At 47.3% G+C, this 17,280-nt stretch overlaps 1 long non-coding RNA gene across 1 annotated transcript; it reads right to left on the bottom strand.

Moving 5' to 3' along the window:
• Nucleotides 1–794: 794 nt before the first annotated feature.
• LOC147912250 (uncharacterized) lies at nt 795–5,533 on the bottom strand. Its single transcript, XR_015550115.1, has 3 exons — nt 5,387–5,533; nt 1,814–2,050; nt 795–905 (listed from the first exon to the last, which is right to left on the bottom strand). It is a non-coding gene; the product is annotated as an uncharacterized LOC147912250 (long non-coding RNA).
• Between the last annotated feature and the right edge of the window lie 11,747 nt (nt 5,534–17,280).

A 17,280-nucleotide genomic window follows, 5' to 3' on the forward strand; every position in this document is an offset into this window, starting at 1 on the left:
GTCCTCACTCCAGGCGGTTGGTACCTCCCTTCCCTCTCAATGTGCTCTCAGTACCTGTTACTGTGAAGGACTCAGCCTAGGATGCCGAGGAGAAGAGAGCAGGCGAAAGTCACCGAGAGGATCCAGGCGATGGGAGTGATGATCGTGGCCCCGGATGGGGTTGAAGCTGGAGCCGTGGTTGGTGATGCTGAAATGGAAAAAGGAGAGTGGAAGCCCTTGTCCAGACCCCAATCTTCTCTGAGGAGACTTGTCCTCGGCTCCTGCTGCCCCAGAGAATCCTACAATGCAGACATTTTCTACCCCTCTCCTTCTGGCAGCTGCTGTGACAGTCCCTGAATGAGGGAGAGAGGAGACGGGCCCTGTCCCCAAGGAGCGTATATAGATAATGGGGGAAGGAAGAGTTGCAATGTAACCAATAGCCTTGCTGTGACAGTAGAGGAGGTGACATATAAGAATTTTGGTCGAGAAGTCCTCTCAGGAGCTGAGATTTGAGGAGTTATCGAAGTATTTCAAGAAATAGACCAGGTGAGATGAAAAAGAAAAGTGAGAAATGATTAAAATCCATTCTTTGATTTGACGTGAGTGCAATCAAGGCCTCTTACCCCACAACCTACTCCGTCCTGCACTTGGACTTTCTCACTTACCCGTCGGTGTATTTCTCAGGTTTAACGTCCGGAAGTTGCTGCCTGAGCAAGCCCCCCACGTCTCTCAGCGTTTCCATCTGTTCTTGCCAGGCCCTCGTGCCATTCACCTCCTCTCCCAGGAGACTCAAGGATTTCACCTCGTCTCTGCCAACGTCATAGGAAAGAAAAGTCTTTTCATCTACCTGGCCTTGAACCTCACACCATCATTGTCCAGGTCTGAGCTTAGGAATGATGGTGAAGTCATAGCAAGAGAGCGAGCATCTGAGAAGGAAAACCGCAAGTGAGGGTTGAGAGAAAAGGACCTCTAGGCAGCCCCCACCCCCATCTCTGCCACAGCAAGAGACTCTCTGAAGGGCTGGGCTGCAGAGCAGACACTGCCCCTGCCTGGCCCCTCCCTGTCAGGAGTTCAAGGCTAGTGCCCCCACCTTGCTGGAGGAGGAAGGGGAGGAGGTGTCTGCCTGGCAAGAAGCCACGCCCCTGCCTCCCATCCCTCCTACTCCAGGTTCTGGCTGCCAGGTGTGGAGAATTTTGCCCAAGTGTGTCCTCAGGCAGGCGGATAAGGTGTCAGTTGGTAGAGAGGTGATTAGGGACAGCTCCCATTTGGGAAGGTGTTGGAGGCCCTGGGGTGCACGGGGACGGGGTGAGGCGGGCAGTGAAAGGGTGTGAGCTGAGGTGGAGGAGCAGGGGCTCCTGGGGGACAGTGGCTGGGGCTGCACGCGCGCTCATCCTCTGTCCAGGCGCGCTGGGAGGTTCCCGGGGGAGAGAGGTGGGCAGGATGGTGTGTGGGGACAGTGGCGCAAGCAGAGGAGGGCGGGCCGCATCTGGGTTCACGCCCCTGCCGGGACGCGCCCTGTCCTGGCCACGGCTCGGGTGCCAGGGTCTCGGGCTCCCACTTCCCGGGGGGCGGGCGGGCTGGGCACAGGGGTCCTCTGCAGCCCGTCCCTCTGCGCCCTCTCTCCCTCCCATTCTCCGGCCTTTCTTATTCGTCAAAGTCGCCTCTTTCCCCGCCCTCCTCTTGCCCAGAGGCAACAACCGGCATGGGGACGGGAGCCCCGGGATGAAAACTTAAGGGGAGACGGCAGCCCCACCGGCCAAGACACCTGAGCGCCCGTGAGCCCCCGTGTCCCCTCCCCCCCACACACTTGCCGCAGGTTCCATCCGGAACTCACCTCCGCGCGCCGCCCAGTGACAGTCCCGCCGCAGCAGCAGGAGCGCGAGCAGGAGGCGGAGACTGAACTCGGGGCCCGCGGTCGGCGCCTTCGCGACCTGCAGCGGGGACGGGGACTCCGCTGTGCGCAGAGCCCGACGGGCTGTCACCTCACGGTGGCACCCAGACGGAGTCACTGTCCTGCCCGTGTGCGGCGGCGCGGGTGCTCCTCACGGAGCTCCTCCCCAGGGCCCGCCCTCTGGGATTGTTTGGCAGATGATGTGGAAGTCAGTTCCTCTCCTCCTGCCACCCAAGTTCCTCCCCTTTCTCCTCCGGCCCCTCAGCCCCTCTCTCCTCCACCATCCCCCGCCCTCCCGTCTCTGTTCCACCTTCACCATCATGCCCGCTCCTCTCAAACGACCCACCATTTTCCTTCTGGAGGACACTCCCGTCAGTATAGATCTTACAATAATGAAAAGGATAATGATGCGATATAAAGAGAAATATTATATCCCTGAACTTGATAACTTAGAAAAAAATCAATATCTTACAAAACATAAATTAATAAAATTGACTCAGGACACAAAAATATGAAAAGTTTAAAAAACTAAATTCTTAATTAAAAATCTTCCCACAAAGAAAGCTTGAGGTCTGGATGAATTCTATTCAAATTTTAAGAAAAAGAGAATATAATCCAACACAAACTCTTTCAGAAAATGGAGGAAACAGCCCAATACATTTATTCCATCACAAAACCAAGCAAAGATACTACAAGAAAAGACAACTACTGAACAGTTTCCTTTCTGATCACAGATGTAAAAGTCCTTTAAAAAGTAACAGCAAATCAAACTCAGCAAGATAGATAGATAGATAGAAAGATAGATAGATTGATACATGGATGAAAAAGATAATCCATTAGGACCAAGTGGGCTTCAACCTAGGAACGCAAGGTTGGTTTAACATTCAAAATTCAACAAATGCAATTCCAAATATTAACAGAAGAAAGGAAAAATACCCTACGATTATCTCAATAAATGCAGAAAATCATTTGGCAAAATTCAACACACATTCATGATAAATTTAAAATTTAGTAAACAAGAAAAAGAAGGAAATTTCCTCAAGCTGATAAAGGGATCTATGAAAAACCTGCAGTAAACATTTTAAGTAATGATGAATGACTGAACACTTTCTCCCCAAGATAAAGAAGAAGAAGAAGATCCACTCGCACTACTTCAATTCAATATTTTACTGGAGGTCCTAGACAATAAGGTGGGAAAAATAATGAAAAGGCATACAAGTTGGAAAGGAGTAAGTAAAACTACCTTTATTTGCAGATGACAAGATCATGGGGAAAAAGATTATTAAAACTACTAAGTGACTTTAGCTAAGTTCAAGATAGAAGTTCAATATGCAAACACACTCTCTTTCTATATACTAGCTAACAATTAGAAACGAAAATCTTTTAAAGCTGTAATTTATAATAGCATCCAAAAACATGAAACATTTGAGGGGATAAATTTAAGAAAACATGTGTAAGAGACATCATTCCATTTCAAGGAGCTGAAAAAAAGAGCAAAGTAAACCCAAAGAAGTCGAAGGAGAGAAATAAGGAGCAGACACAAACAAAATTTAAAACAGACACGGAGAAAAATAACCAAGCTAAAAGCTGGTTCTTTGAAAAGATCAACAAAATGTAAAAATGTATTAACTTATAGCTAGAATGATCAATATAAAAAAATAAAGAGGACGTAAACCATCAATATTAAGCATGAAAGAGGAAGTATCTCTACAGGTCCTATAGACAATAAAAAGTGAATATCCTAAACAACTTTAGGCCACAAATTCAACAACTTAGAAGAATGGGTAAAATTCCTTGAAAGACAGCTCCCAAAGCTCAATCAAGAAGAAACAGATAACACACACAGCTCATATGTATTTCATAAATCGAATTCCTAGTTAAAAACTCTAAGCTCAGAGGGCTACACTGGTAAATTCTACCAAACATTGCAGAAAGAAATAACACTGATTCTACAAAATGAGGTCTCATTTTAGGAGACCATTTTAAGTTTTTGATACTGAAACCAGGTGAAGACATTATGAGAAAACAAACCTACAGACCAATATCCCTCAGGTAACTAGACACTAAAATCCTTCAGACATGTGCAAATCAAATCGAGGAATATTTTAAAAGAATATACATCACAACCAAAGAGGTTTATCACAAGAAGAAAAGGTTAGTTTAACATTCAAGATCATTCATTAACAGGATAAAAGAGAAAAACGAGATGATCATCTCCACAGAAGCAGAAAGACATCTGACAAATTCAGCACCCACTGCTGATAAAAATTCCGAGCAAACTGGGAAGAGACAGGAATTTTCTCAACCTGATAGAGGGCACCTACAAAAAATCCAACAGCTAACTTCATACTTCAAGATGAAATACTGAACACTTTCCTTCTAGAGACCAGCAGCAAGACGAGCATGTCCACTCTCACCACTGCTGCTCAACATTATGCTGACAGGACACGGTCGAATCTCAAAATCAGCTCACTGAGTGAAAGAAGCCAGACAGAAACAGCACACAGGGTGTGATTACATTAATACAAAACGCAAACCACTCTAAAATGACAAAAGTGTGTCTGTGTTTTCCCGGAACCCAGAGGCAGAGCAAGGGATAGACCGCAAAGGGACACAGGGATCCCTGGGGGGTGACGGAAATGCTCCGTCTCATGGCTGTACACGACTGTCAAACTCATCAAATGGTACACCTTGAACGGATGCCGTTTATTTTATGTAAAACATTCCTCAATAAGTTTGACAAGAAAAAATGATTAACGTGTAAAAACAGGAAGAGAGAAATAAACGGATGAAAAGATGAAGAATTTCAACAGTCTTGGAATCTATAGAAAAGTAATCAAATGGACGTTCTATCACTGAGAAATGTCTATCTGCAATTCAGAAGTTATTGGACGCCTTAAAAGTCAAGCAGCCAGAAGGGCAGAACTAATTACAAAAACTCAGACAGGTCCAGCAGGAAACATCCAAACTTTCAGACATTTGGATCTGAAACCAAAGCTCAGAGAGAAGAAAATAGAAGAATGAAAACCACCGTACAGAGCATGAGAGACGTGGGACACAGTCCAGGTCTCACGTCCGTGTAACCAGAAAGAACGGGGCGATCGCGGCGTTTGAACGAAAAATGGCTGAGAATTCCTCAAACCTGATCAAAGACTCAATGCACAACTGAAAAAGTTCTGTGAACCCCAAGTAGGACGGAGAGAACACAGGCACGAGCACGTGGGCGGGCACCCGCATAGGGAGGGGCAGAAAATCCTAAAATCGGGCCCAGGAAAAGCACAGGACTTGCACAGGAGCAAGAGAACAACAAAAGGCTGACTTTCCAACAACTTTTCGACCCCGACTCCAGCCCAAGTCCCCGGCCCCCGCCCTGACCCCGGCCCCAGATCCCAAGCCTGGCCCCCACCTCAGCTCGACCCCTGACCCCCGCTTCCTGGCCCCGCCCAAGAATTCGGCTGACCCCTGACCCCTGACCCGGCCCCTGAGCCCCGACCCCGTCCGCGACCTCTCACTCACCTGTCCCGCGGCAGACGGCGTGCCCGCGGCGGGCCTGCGGGATGCCGCAGCGGGGCTGAGAGGATGCGGTCGGTGGCGGCAGAGTCCGAGGCGACCGAGGCAGCAGCGGAGCCGCAGGTGACGGAATCTGACGAGAAGGAAGCCGCTGGCTGAGGCAAATGAAGCGGTCGCGTCTTCTCACCATCAGACCGCAACGCTGTGGGTGGCGCGAGCCGGCGCGCTCTTCGCGGCTGACCAATCCTGCAGCGCTCCCCGCTGGCCCCGCCCCCTGCAAGGGAAGGAAACCAATGAGCGTCAAGTGGGCGGAGGAAGGGAGAGGGGCGGTGACAACGGGGATAGGGGGATCGGCAATTGGGGCGAGGGGGCCGGGGGCTGGTGACCACCCGCGAGACCGACCACCGCAAGGTCCAGGCTGCGCCAGTGCGGGGCGGAGCCCGAGGCGTGGGGGTGGCGAATGGAACGCTGCGGGGTCCCCGGGCGGGGTTCACCGGCGGGGCGTGGCCTGAAGCGGGACGCCGCTGGCGGAGGACGGCCGGGACGGGGACCCGAATGAGCGCGGAGATGGCGCCCCGGGCATGGCGGGGTTCCGGGCGTCTTGGGACAGGCTCCGGGGCCACGGGGGAGAGGGGGAGGGGCGGGGGGGAATGTCTGGCCGGGGCGTGACGTGGGCGGTCCCACCCCCTTCCTCTGTGGTCGGCCGGGTCCTGCAGTGGTCAGTAAAGGGGACAGTCTTCCTGGCCTGCGGGGCCTGGTTCCAAAGCCCTGGTTCCAAAGCCCATGCCGCCGGGCGCCGCTCTCGCCCCCACTCGGCCCCGTCGTGGAACAGTGGCCTATTCTTCCTCCTATGTGTCCTAGAGTGACTGTCCCTTTAAGAGCAGGCTCTGATTGACAAATCAACTCTTGTGTGACTACAAAATCATTTAATCTTAACAGAAGACATTACCTATGAGGAAGCAGACACAAAGATCTTGACTAAGCTTGCCAACATAGTAAACGGCAAAGCCAGAGTTCCAGGAGGCATTCTGTCTCCATGTCTCCTGCTCTAAGCTCCTATACTGTATTGCCAGGATTCTACACTGGTCCTTAATGCCCTGCCATTGTGTACATTGCGCCTCCGGGTGTGACCGCAAAAAAGGGGCATGATATGCTCACCAAGAGACAAAAGCCAATCTTCAAGAAGCAAGATGGTGGCAGAGAAAGGGCATTTTATTCCTGCTTGCTAGCAAGAGAGAAGACGACCGACTAATGTTCCAAAGAACCACCTTAAGGGGGCACAAAATCTTACAGCAGTTATATGGGCCAGTGGGTTATAGCAGAGGGAGTTAGGAATGTTGACTCTCTGGTATTACAGACTGGGAGTCGCCACACCAGATCTTTCAGTTTTCATTGAAGTCGCTATCAGCATAGACTCTCTGTTTGGGGGTCATCACATTCCTAGGGAACTCAAAAGAACAAAGTTATGATCTTATTGCAGCTGGGAGGTACATGCACAAGCATGGGTCGTAAAATCTAGAGAGAGTTAGATCTCCTGGAGGGTGCATATCCAGCTGGCTTAGTTAGTCAGAGGTCATTCAAAGTTACAATAGGGTTTCTTTTGTACAATATGGCTTCCCTTGTGTCAACCTTGTCTTGAGCCAGTATCACTGGTGCCACAATAGTTTTGAACTACTATATAGGGGTCTCAGACTCTTACTGCATTTGAGCATCCTTTAATTTTTAACAGCTTACTTTCTCATTTTACAAGACACATTACAAACACGTTGAAGGAGTCTTTGTGGATACCTAAACTTGACCATTCATTTTGGGGTACCTACTGTACTCTATATATACTTCTATCATAGAAACAAGCACAGAGTTTGGAAAAACACCAGTGTAGACATGCTGCTGTAGCTAGATCACTAGTAGCTACATCACTGCTTAGAGGGAAATTTATAGCCTTCAATGAGTCAATTAGAATAGAGGAAAGACTGATATCATTAAGCTCAGCTTCCTTGCCAAGAAGTAAAAAAAGAACTATCAAAATGGAAGAGTATACAAGTGAGGCAACAGTAAAATAAGAGCAGAAATCAATGACATAGGAAAATACAATAGAAGCAAATCAACAAGGCTAAAAGTTGTGTTTTGTTGCCATTAATAAAATTAATAAACCCCTAGCAAAATAGATGAAAGAAAGAAAAGAAAAAGAAGAAACTGAATTACCAATATCAGGAATCAAAACACACTCATCCTCTACAGGACCCACAGACATTAACAAGATGCGAAGCAGATTTTAGGAAATATCTAGGATAAAAATTTCACAACGGGGATCAAAATGGACCAAATTTTATTTTATTTATTTAATTATTTTTTGTGAGGAAGATAAGCCCTGAGCTAACATCCAGGCCCATCTTCCTCTATTTTATATGGGATGCTGCCACAGCATGGCTCGACAAGTGGTGCGTCAGTGTGCGCCTGGGATCTAAACTTGCGAACCCCGGGCTGCTGAAACAGGGCTTGCGCACTTAACCGCCTGTGCCACCAGACTGGCCCCAGACCAAATTTTAAAGCATAACTTATGAAAAGTGACACACAAAAAAAACATAAAAGAGGAAAACTTCTCTATCTATTCAATAAGGCAGATCAATTATTTAAAAATCCAATCAGGGCCAGCCCCGTGGCTTAGCGGTTAAGTGCGTGCTCTCCGCTGCCGGCGGCCCGGGTTCGGATCCCGGCTGCGCACCAAGGCACCACTCCTCCAGCCATGCTGAGGCCGCATCCCACATACAGCAACTAGAAGGATGTGCAGCTATGACAGACAACTATGTACTGGGGCTTTGGGGGAAAAATAAATAAATAAAATCTTAAAATCTTAAAAATCCAATCAAACAACCAATCAACAACAACAAAACACTTGCCAAGAGAAAACTCCAGACCAAGACTATTGAAAGATTCCAAACATAAGGAAGAAAAACACCTAAATTTTTCAAACTCTCTTGAAGGGGAGGAAAAGAGGGAATACTTTTCAATTTATTTTATAAGGCCAGCATCTAATTGAGACTATATTTGACAGGATCATTAGGAGGAAAAAAAAATGACAGATCATCTCTTTCAGACACAGATATAAATATTCTAAGCAAAACATTATTCTATGAATTCAGCCATCAATGAAAATAGAATACCTCAGTACTAAGTGGCATATACTAAAAAGTACAAGGGTGATTTAGCATTCAAAAGTTAATCACAGAAACCATCCCATTAGAAGAAAAGTAAAGGAGAAAATTATATCATCATCTAGAATCAATGTGAAACATAATTTAATAAAATTAAATATGAATTCATTTTTTAAAAACTCAACAAAATAGTAAAAGTAGGCAACTTCTTTAATCTGATTAAGTTTGTTTAAAATGAACCCATAGGGTCTGCCCTGTGGCTTGGTGGTTAAGTGCGCGCGCTGCAACGCTGGCGGCCGGGGTTCGGATCCCGGGTGCGCATGGAGGCACCACTTCTCCGTCCATTTGAGGCCGAGTCCCACATACAGCAACTAGAAGGATGTGCAGCTATGACATACAACTATCTGCTGGAGCTTTGGGGGGAAAAAATAAATAAAAAATCTTTAAAAAAAAAAAATGAACCCATAGCAAACATCATACTTACTACAGAATTATTGAAAGCTTTTTCCCCTAGGATGAAAACCAGGCAGAGATGCCTGCTATCACTCATTTGTTCAACATTCTACTAGAAGGGGAGTCAAGGCATTAACACAGTAAAAAGAAAAAAAAGGCATAAGGATCAACAAGCAAGAAATCAAACTGCCATTAGGCACAGACGGTACCATTGCGTGAATGGGAAATTCACTATAATCTACCAATTATTACAATGAAGAAGTGAATCTTAGCAAGGTCGCTGGATATAAGCTCAATATATAGAATTAACTTATTAATATATGCCAACAACCTAAAAATAGAAAATAAAATACAAGGGCCGGAATAGGAGGAAATATCTACAATAGATATGAACCAACAAAGGATTACTTTATAGAATATCTAAAAAAAAAAACTTCAAATCAGTAATAAAACACAAAAGACCCAACAGAAAAGTGAGCAGAGAGTGGGTATAAAGAAATAGAAGGGGCCACTGCCTGTACCTGTGTGGGAAACTGTAACTCAATGGAAGCAGGGAATCGCACCATCCAGGTGACAGGATCATGCGGGGATGCTGATTCCATCTAGTCAGCAACGAGTAGAAACTCATCTAGTCTTATCGGGAAGACATAGTGTGTCACCAGGCAGGAAATAAATGCAACAAAAATTCAGGGGCTGCCCTCCTCAGTGAAATTTCTAGGAGTCCAGTGGTGTAGGTCATGTTAAGATATCACTTGAAAGGTGAAGGATAAGTAGTGCAATCTGGCCCCTTCCCTCCTATGAACAAAGAGAGGCATAATGCCTAGTGGGCCTCTTTGTATTTTGGAGGCAACAGAATCCTTATTAGGGTGGGTGACTCAAGCTCATTGAGTGAGTGACCCAAAAGCTGCTAGTCTTGAGTAGGATCCAGAACAAGAGAAGGATCTACATCAGGTCCAGGTTGCTGGGTAGGCTGCTCTGCCATCTGAGCCATCTGATCCGGCAGTCCCCATGGTGCTGGAAGTGTCCCTGCATGTGGAGATGTTGGGTGGTGCCATTAGCAGGCCCCAATCGAAGGATCCCAAGACAGACTGTTAGGATTTGGAAGCACAGCACTGCAGATAATGCTCTCCTTTGGAGAAACAGCCTTTTATTTGCTACTGGGCCTTAGGAGACACTGCACGCATAACTATAGCCACCAAGTGACCATGAAGGAAAGATTAAGTCATATGACGCTGTGGTGGAAATGTCCATGACCCCCACCCAGACTACATTACCTTCATTCTCTCAGACCACATCTATGGAGAAATCCTACAATAATTTGACTGAGGAAGAGAAATTTCTGCCCAAAATGAATTGTATTAGGAAGTACAGGGATGCTGGACATTCTAGTTCACAGGGAGCAGTGATGTTTATGAAGGAAGCCCAGCTGTAGCCTTAAAACCTGCATCAAAAATCTTTACCCTAGATAAGAAACCAACAGGAAAAGGAATTCTGAGGTCATGGACAAGGATCCCAGGAGGGTTCCCATCTAGGTCGAGGGTGATCACAGAGCCCCTGGAGGGCAACTGAGGAGGGAGAGTCCTGCCTGCCCTCAGTCTGTCTGCAAGTGACCTTCCTCTGGCTTTGTCCTTTCCACATGCAATTTTTTTATCTTTTTATATGTATTTACCCACTTCCTGCTGCTGCAATGAAGAGATTGATAAGAAAACTACAAGTTTCAGTATTTGGCCATAAGAAACCTCAACAAGAGAAGCAGAAAACATAAGTTCTTTCTCCAAAGCTGTAGAAAGGCAGCCGCTGTCCTGGGGCAGGACATGGTCCTGGCTAGTGCTATGTGCAAGACACCCACATTTCCGTGGTTGTTGCTGTGCCTGTGAAAGTCCCTCCAACCTCTAAATCCCAGGTGCTCTGAGGGGCTGTCTCTGCTCCTGGCCCAGGTGAACCACACTGAAATGAGCCTGTCCTCTGAGGCAGGGGGACTTGGGGGTGTCCTTTAGCAGCCAAGAAGGGGCGCTGGCTCTTTTCCCTTCTTCCACATACAATAAGCTGTGACCCTGCAAGATGGCTTAACTCAAGGAGGAATGAGAGATTCTGTGTCTCATTTACAGGAGCACAGGAAGTGAAAGAGCCACACCCCCACTCGGTGGCTGGAAAAGACACAGGATTTTAATCTAGCATTTACTATGAACAACAAATAAATGTTACCCCTCCCCAACAGGTAAATATGTGCTGGGGTAGAGAGGTCAGGGAGCTGGGGCAGGTCATCCCCTCTCTCTTGGGCTCCAGGGACCCAAGGAAAAGCCTTACAATGTTCTCCTTCCCATCAGGGTGGGAGGAGCTGGCCTGGGGCACCCTGAGTCACTGCCCTCTCTTCCCCACCAGTAACAAACATTCTCACTTCCTTATTCATTTTGCTTGTTTCTGAACTTGATTTAAGTGGAATTATACAGAATGTACTCTTTTATGTCATGCTTCTTTCATTATGTTTGTGAATTTCAAACATATTTATGAATGTGGCTGTAGTTCATTTTTATTTTTGTATACTATACCACTCTAAAAAAAAGTAACCTATTTTATTTATCCTTCCAAATTTTTTAAATTCTTTTTATTTATTATTTATTTTTTTGTGAGGAAGATCGGCCCTGAGCTAACATCTGATGCCAATCCTCCTTTTTTTTTCTTTTTTTTTGCTGAGGAAGATTGGCCCTGGGCTAACATCCGTGCCCATCTTCCTCTACTATATGTGGGACGCCGCCACAGCTTGGCTTGACAAGTGGTACATCGGTGAGTGCCGGGATCCGAACTTGTGAACCCTGGGCTGCCACAGCGGAGCGCCGCACTTAACTGCTGCACCACCAGGCTGGCCCCTATCCTTTCTATTGTTGATGCACGTCTGGGTTGCTTCAAGTTGAGAGAATTACCAAATGATGCTCTGAAAATTCTTTTGCAACGATGAACATATGTAGGCATTTCTATGGGTATTTACCTAAGACAGGAATTTGTGGCTCCTAGAATATGTCTAAGTCCGTCCTTAGGAGATCCTCACAGAATTTTTGAAAGTGGTCGTGACTGTTGACACCCACAGCAGTGCATGAACCCCGTTATTCTCCATCCTCACCAAGACTTGATATTGTCCGTGGTTTTTATTTTAGTCATTGTGTATTGGTATCATATTGTGGTTTTAATTTACATCTTCCTGACAAGTAACAATATTGTGCACCTTTTCAAATACTTATTGGCCATTTGGTTATCTTTCTGGTGAAACACCTGTCAAATCTTTTAGCCCAATTTTCCTGGTAGATTGTCTGTCCTTTTTCTTAATAATTTATGGGAGTTAGTTACATATCCTATATGAGGCTTTTTCCAGATCAAATATGGCAAATGTTTATTCCCATTCTGTTTTTGCCTTCTTACTCTCTTAAAGATGGCTTTTGATGAAAAGAAGTTCCTAAATGTAATAAAGTTCAATTTATTAATTTTTGTCTTTATGTTTAATTTACCCAGTGACCTATCTAAGAAATCTTTGCCTGCCCCAAAGTCATGAAAATATTCTCCTGTGTTATGTACTACAAATGTCATTGTTTTAAATGCTTACATTTGGATGTAAACTCCACCTGGAATTGACTTGTTTATGGTGTGAGGTAGGAGTCAAGATGACTTTTTTTCCTATAAGAATAACCAGTGCCCCTGGGCCATTTATTGGGGAGACACTCTTCTCCCCACGCTCAGCCTGCCTCTTCTGTCACATACAGATGTCCGTATGTGGGGGTCTCAGGAGGACGCTCTAGTCTTTCTACTTCTCCTCGGGGCTGTCCTTGCACTGTGACAGCACACTGCCCTGATGACTGCAGCTTTACACTAGGGCTTCATATCGAGTGGAAGCCCTCCAAGCTTGTTCTCCTTCAAGACTGTCTGGACCATATGTGGCCACTTGTATTTCTATGGAAATTTGAAATTGGATAGTCCAGTCAGTGTCCACATGATGTCTGCTTAGATACTTTATTGTGATGGTATGAATCTAGAGATCAATTAGGGGAGAAGTGACGTCTTAACGACACAGAGCAAAACAAAAACACCAAAAAAAAACTCCACCCAAACCAAACGAAACCATCATAATCAAAAAGGAAGAAATATTTGCAGTTCATATCACAAAGGGCTCTTACCCCCAATATATAAAAAGATCATAGAAATTGATAAGAAAAAACACACACTCAGTAGAAAAATTGACAAAAGACATGAACTCACAGTTCACAGAAAAAGATATACAAGTAGTCGTAAATATATGAAAATAAGCCCAGGCTCAGTCATACAATCACAAAATTGTTGAATGCAAAATGTGACCAAGCTGAGGGGAAAATAGAAAAGGGATTCCCTCCTCTCCAGGATCTGCAGGCTCATGAGGTCCAGCTCCCTGAGGACTCCCTAGTGCACTGGAGGCGCCCATGGGGCTACAGAAGATGTGGAGTGTTGAGAGGCTGCAGGTCGGGGATCACAAATACTCACCTCCTGAGCGGAGCAGCTGGTGCAGTGCGCATGCCAGCGGCAAGGCAGGGCTCAGGGGCACTCACTGTCGTGGGGCCACTTGTGAGCGCTGGGCCCTTGACAGGAGACCTGGCTGCTCCTGCTCCGTGTCCACCAGCATCTGCCCATGTTAGGAGGCCCATGCACCTGTGCCTGCTCGAGCCTGCCCACTCCATCACCCCATCCAGTGTCGATGGAGCCTGACAACAGGTTCTGCTGTGCATGGGCTTATAAACTTCCACATTCAACCCCTCTTTGTATAATTGGGAAAACGAGGCCCGAAGGAGGCAGAGAGTGGCCCAGGGCATACTACATGGGCAGAATCAAGAAGAAAAGGGAGGACACTGGCTTCCTAGGCCAGGGCCCAACCCCTCCAGTCATGTTCACGTTGGAAATGAGAGCCCCTAAGATCCAGGTGAACTGTGCCCAACCCCTCCCAATGGGGCCATTTTTCTTCCTGCATCCTCACGTGCACACAGGCGTGCACAAACAGAAGCCAACTTCACAGTTGGGGACCATGGGAGGGTAGGTCAGAAGAGCAGACAACCTGTAAGTGACAAGGGAAAGAGGAGACAGGGGTTGGAGACTGCAGTGGAGTAGGGGCATCCATTCTCTTGGCAACATGTCTAGAGATCTATAGCATGAGGGTGATCCTCAAATTTGCCACAGTACAGCCTGGGCCGGGGCCATCTCCATAGTAGTTTCCAGGAGACAGAGACTGGGGTTATGCAGCCCACTGCTCTGGGCTCCTGGAACTGATCTGAGCACTCCACCCCCCAGTATAGAGAGGGACTACAGGAGAGAAGGTCTCAATTTCCTTCTCTACAAATTGGGCACTTGCAGTGGCTGACCCCAAGGGTCCTGCATGCTGGCAAAGGCTGTAGACCCTGGTTCTCTACCAATGACCCCCTGTGCTCTGAGACCTTGGGAAACTGCTTTCCACTCCCTGGAGGTCCTTCAGAGCAGAGAGGCTTGGGTGATTGAGGACTAGGGATAGGGAAGAACATGCCAGAGCACTGTACACCAAGACTGGGGTCCATGGGCCGGCCCCGTGGCTTAGCGGTTAAGTGCGCGTGCTCCGCTGCTGGCGGCCCGGGTTCGATCCCGGGCGCACACCAACGCACCGCTTCTCCGGCCATGCTGAGGCCGCATCCCACATACAGCAACTAGAAGGATGTGCAGCTATGACATACAACTATCTACTGGGGCTTTGGGGGAAAAAATAAATAAAATTATTAAAAAAAAAAAAAAAAAGACTGGGGTCCAGGGACAAGACCAGTCCTTGTTGGACTCTCAAGGTGCTCATTTGAATGTGGGGGTTCTTTGTAATGGTCCAGTGGTGACACCTCATTAGTCAGAGGACAACACTGGAGTGGACAGAAAAGAGGAGAAATGGAGGCTTGCAAGGTCACTTGCACTGCCATCAGAGCCTGTAGGTCCTGCTTCTTTGCCCCTGGGACTCTGGAAAGCCACTGCCTTGAGGACACCCAGATAAACTTGCCAGTTTCTTCAGTGGTGCTCCTGCCTGGGTGGCAGGCATTCTTCCGTGTCAGTGGTGTCCAGAGTGAGCTTGGCTGGAGCAACTGGAGCAGGAGGTCACGCAGAGTTGATTCCGGCTGTCTTCCCGCATCAGAAACCACAGGGAACCCATTACCAGCGTTCATCTCTGCAGCCCGGCTGATTAAAAGGGAGGAGAGCTCCCAGACACGCCCAGTTATTCATTCAGCAACTGTGCGCCAAGCACTCACTCTGTGTCAGGTGCCCGGGTGGGCCTAAGCACGGGGCTGAAGATGGCCAAGTGGTCCTTGCCTGCCTGGAGCTCACAGTCTGGAAGGAGACGGACAAAAGCACCAAAGCAAAGACATGAGAACGAAAAGAGGAAGCGCTGGCCTGAAACACAAGGAGGCTGTGAGGGAGGGCTGGGGGCACTGGTAGGAGGGTCTGAAAGGCCTCACTGGGGTGACATTTGCTGGGACCAGAATGACAAGAGGGAGCCAGCCCTGCACAGGTCCAGGAGCAGTGTGTCAGGGAGAAGGCACCACTGGTGCAGAGACTGCCAGGCAGAAGTGAGTTTGGCCAGAGGAGGTTAGAAAGGTGCCCAGTGTGGCTGCAGGGAGCCTGGGAGGAGAGAGGAGCAGAGGGAGGAGGGCAGGGCCAGCTCTTGGGGCCTGACAGACTGTGAGTCATCTCCTGCTCTCTGAAAACATTGCCCCAATGCCTTGCATCTTCAAACTACAAATATTTAATATCTCATAAGTTTTGTGGATGAGGAATCCAGGCAGATTAGCTTGGTTCCTCTGTTCCAGATGCCCCACAGGCCGGGGCTGCAGCCTCAACTGCAGATTTGCTCCCAAGGTCATTCAATGGATTCAGGGTGCAGCTTGGACTCAGCAGGAGTTCCTTTCTGTCTGCTGGCCTGGGCACTGCCTTGGTTCTCTCCTGTGTGGGCCTCTACACGGGGCAGCTCAAAACATCTGTGCTCGAGTCCCCAGCTCAGGGATGACAGAGATAGACACAGAGACACAGAGAGACATAGAGAGACACAGAGAGAGGTGGAACACAAGAGAGGCAGTAAGGAACTGATTGACTTTGTAATGAAAAGTCAGACACGGTGTCCCATCATTTTGGTTAAATCTATTGGCAGAATCCAGTCACTAACCACTTAGTGGTTACACAGCATTGTGTCTCCCACAGTTGGGGATCGCTGGGAGCCATTGTGGAGACCACCCACCCCATAGAATGAGATGAGGCACTTGGGTCTCATTCTAAATATAACAGGAAACAATTGAAAGGTTTTATTTTTTTGATTTTTTCTCAGCTTATTGAGGTATAATTGACAAAATTGTGAGACATTTAAAAGCGTACATCACAGTGGTTTAATATACATGTGAAAGGATTCCCATCATCTAGTAATTAAAGGTTTTCATCCAGAGGATGACAGTGTTTGAATTTCACTCATTAACCCCCTCATGGTTCTGACATTCAAACAAGGCCAAGTTAAAAGTGACTGTTCCAATATCACATCGCTGGGACGTAGGCCCCTTTTGAGTGGTGTCCCATGCTACATTCAAACCCTTCTTATAATTCTTCTCTCTCTAAGTTTGTGCCTTAGCTACATGTGACACCAGCCCACAGGCGTTACAGATTTATCTCATATACAACTGATGATGTCCCAGGAAGTAGATTCTAACCTGACCCCATTGTATAGGTTGGGAGACTGAGGAGGACCTGAGAGGCACACTGAGTTTTCCAGGACAGAGAAGTGTTAAGAAAAAAGAGGTCTGAATTTAGCTCTGTCTCCTCAAAGCTGGGATCCTGCTACATTTCCAGCTATGCTGGCTCATTGTGTGCAGGTAAGGAGATGACACGGGGGAGGAAGGTATAACAGCCAGAGGGGCCTTTGGGTAGTCTGACTTGATGAAGGGGCTCAGGTAATGGAATTTTGACCTCACTTCCTTGGTGATAGGCCCCAACAGAACTTAGAACTCTGGGACCAGGCACCCACAGCCCCCTATCCTGTTCACTTGACTGGAGATGCTCCAGAGAACAAGATATTCTGCTGTTGTGTCCCAACTTTCAAAGACCCTGGGCAGAGGGGAGCCCAGATTGGGAGACTTTTCTGTTACTGTAGACGTTGGCTCAGCCCTCATCCCTGATCATTTTCCCCATTTTCCCACCTGGCTGAATTTTATTTCCCCCCAGATTCATCTCCCATGAAGGCTTCATCGCTCTCCTGGAGAGAATCATTCATGCCTTCTTTTGTGTTTTCAA

This window comes from Ceratotherium simum, chromosome 38 (assembly GCF_057802395.1).
Source record: "Ceratotherium simum simum isolate JZ-2026a chromosome 38, ASM5780239v1, whole genome shotgun sequence".
Taxonomy (NCBI): Eukaryota; Metazoa; Chordata; class Mammalia; order Perissodactyla; family Rhinocerotidae; genus Ceratotherium; species Ceratotherium simum.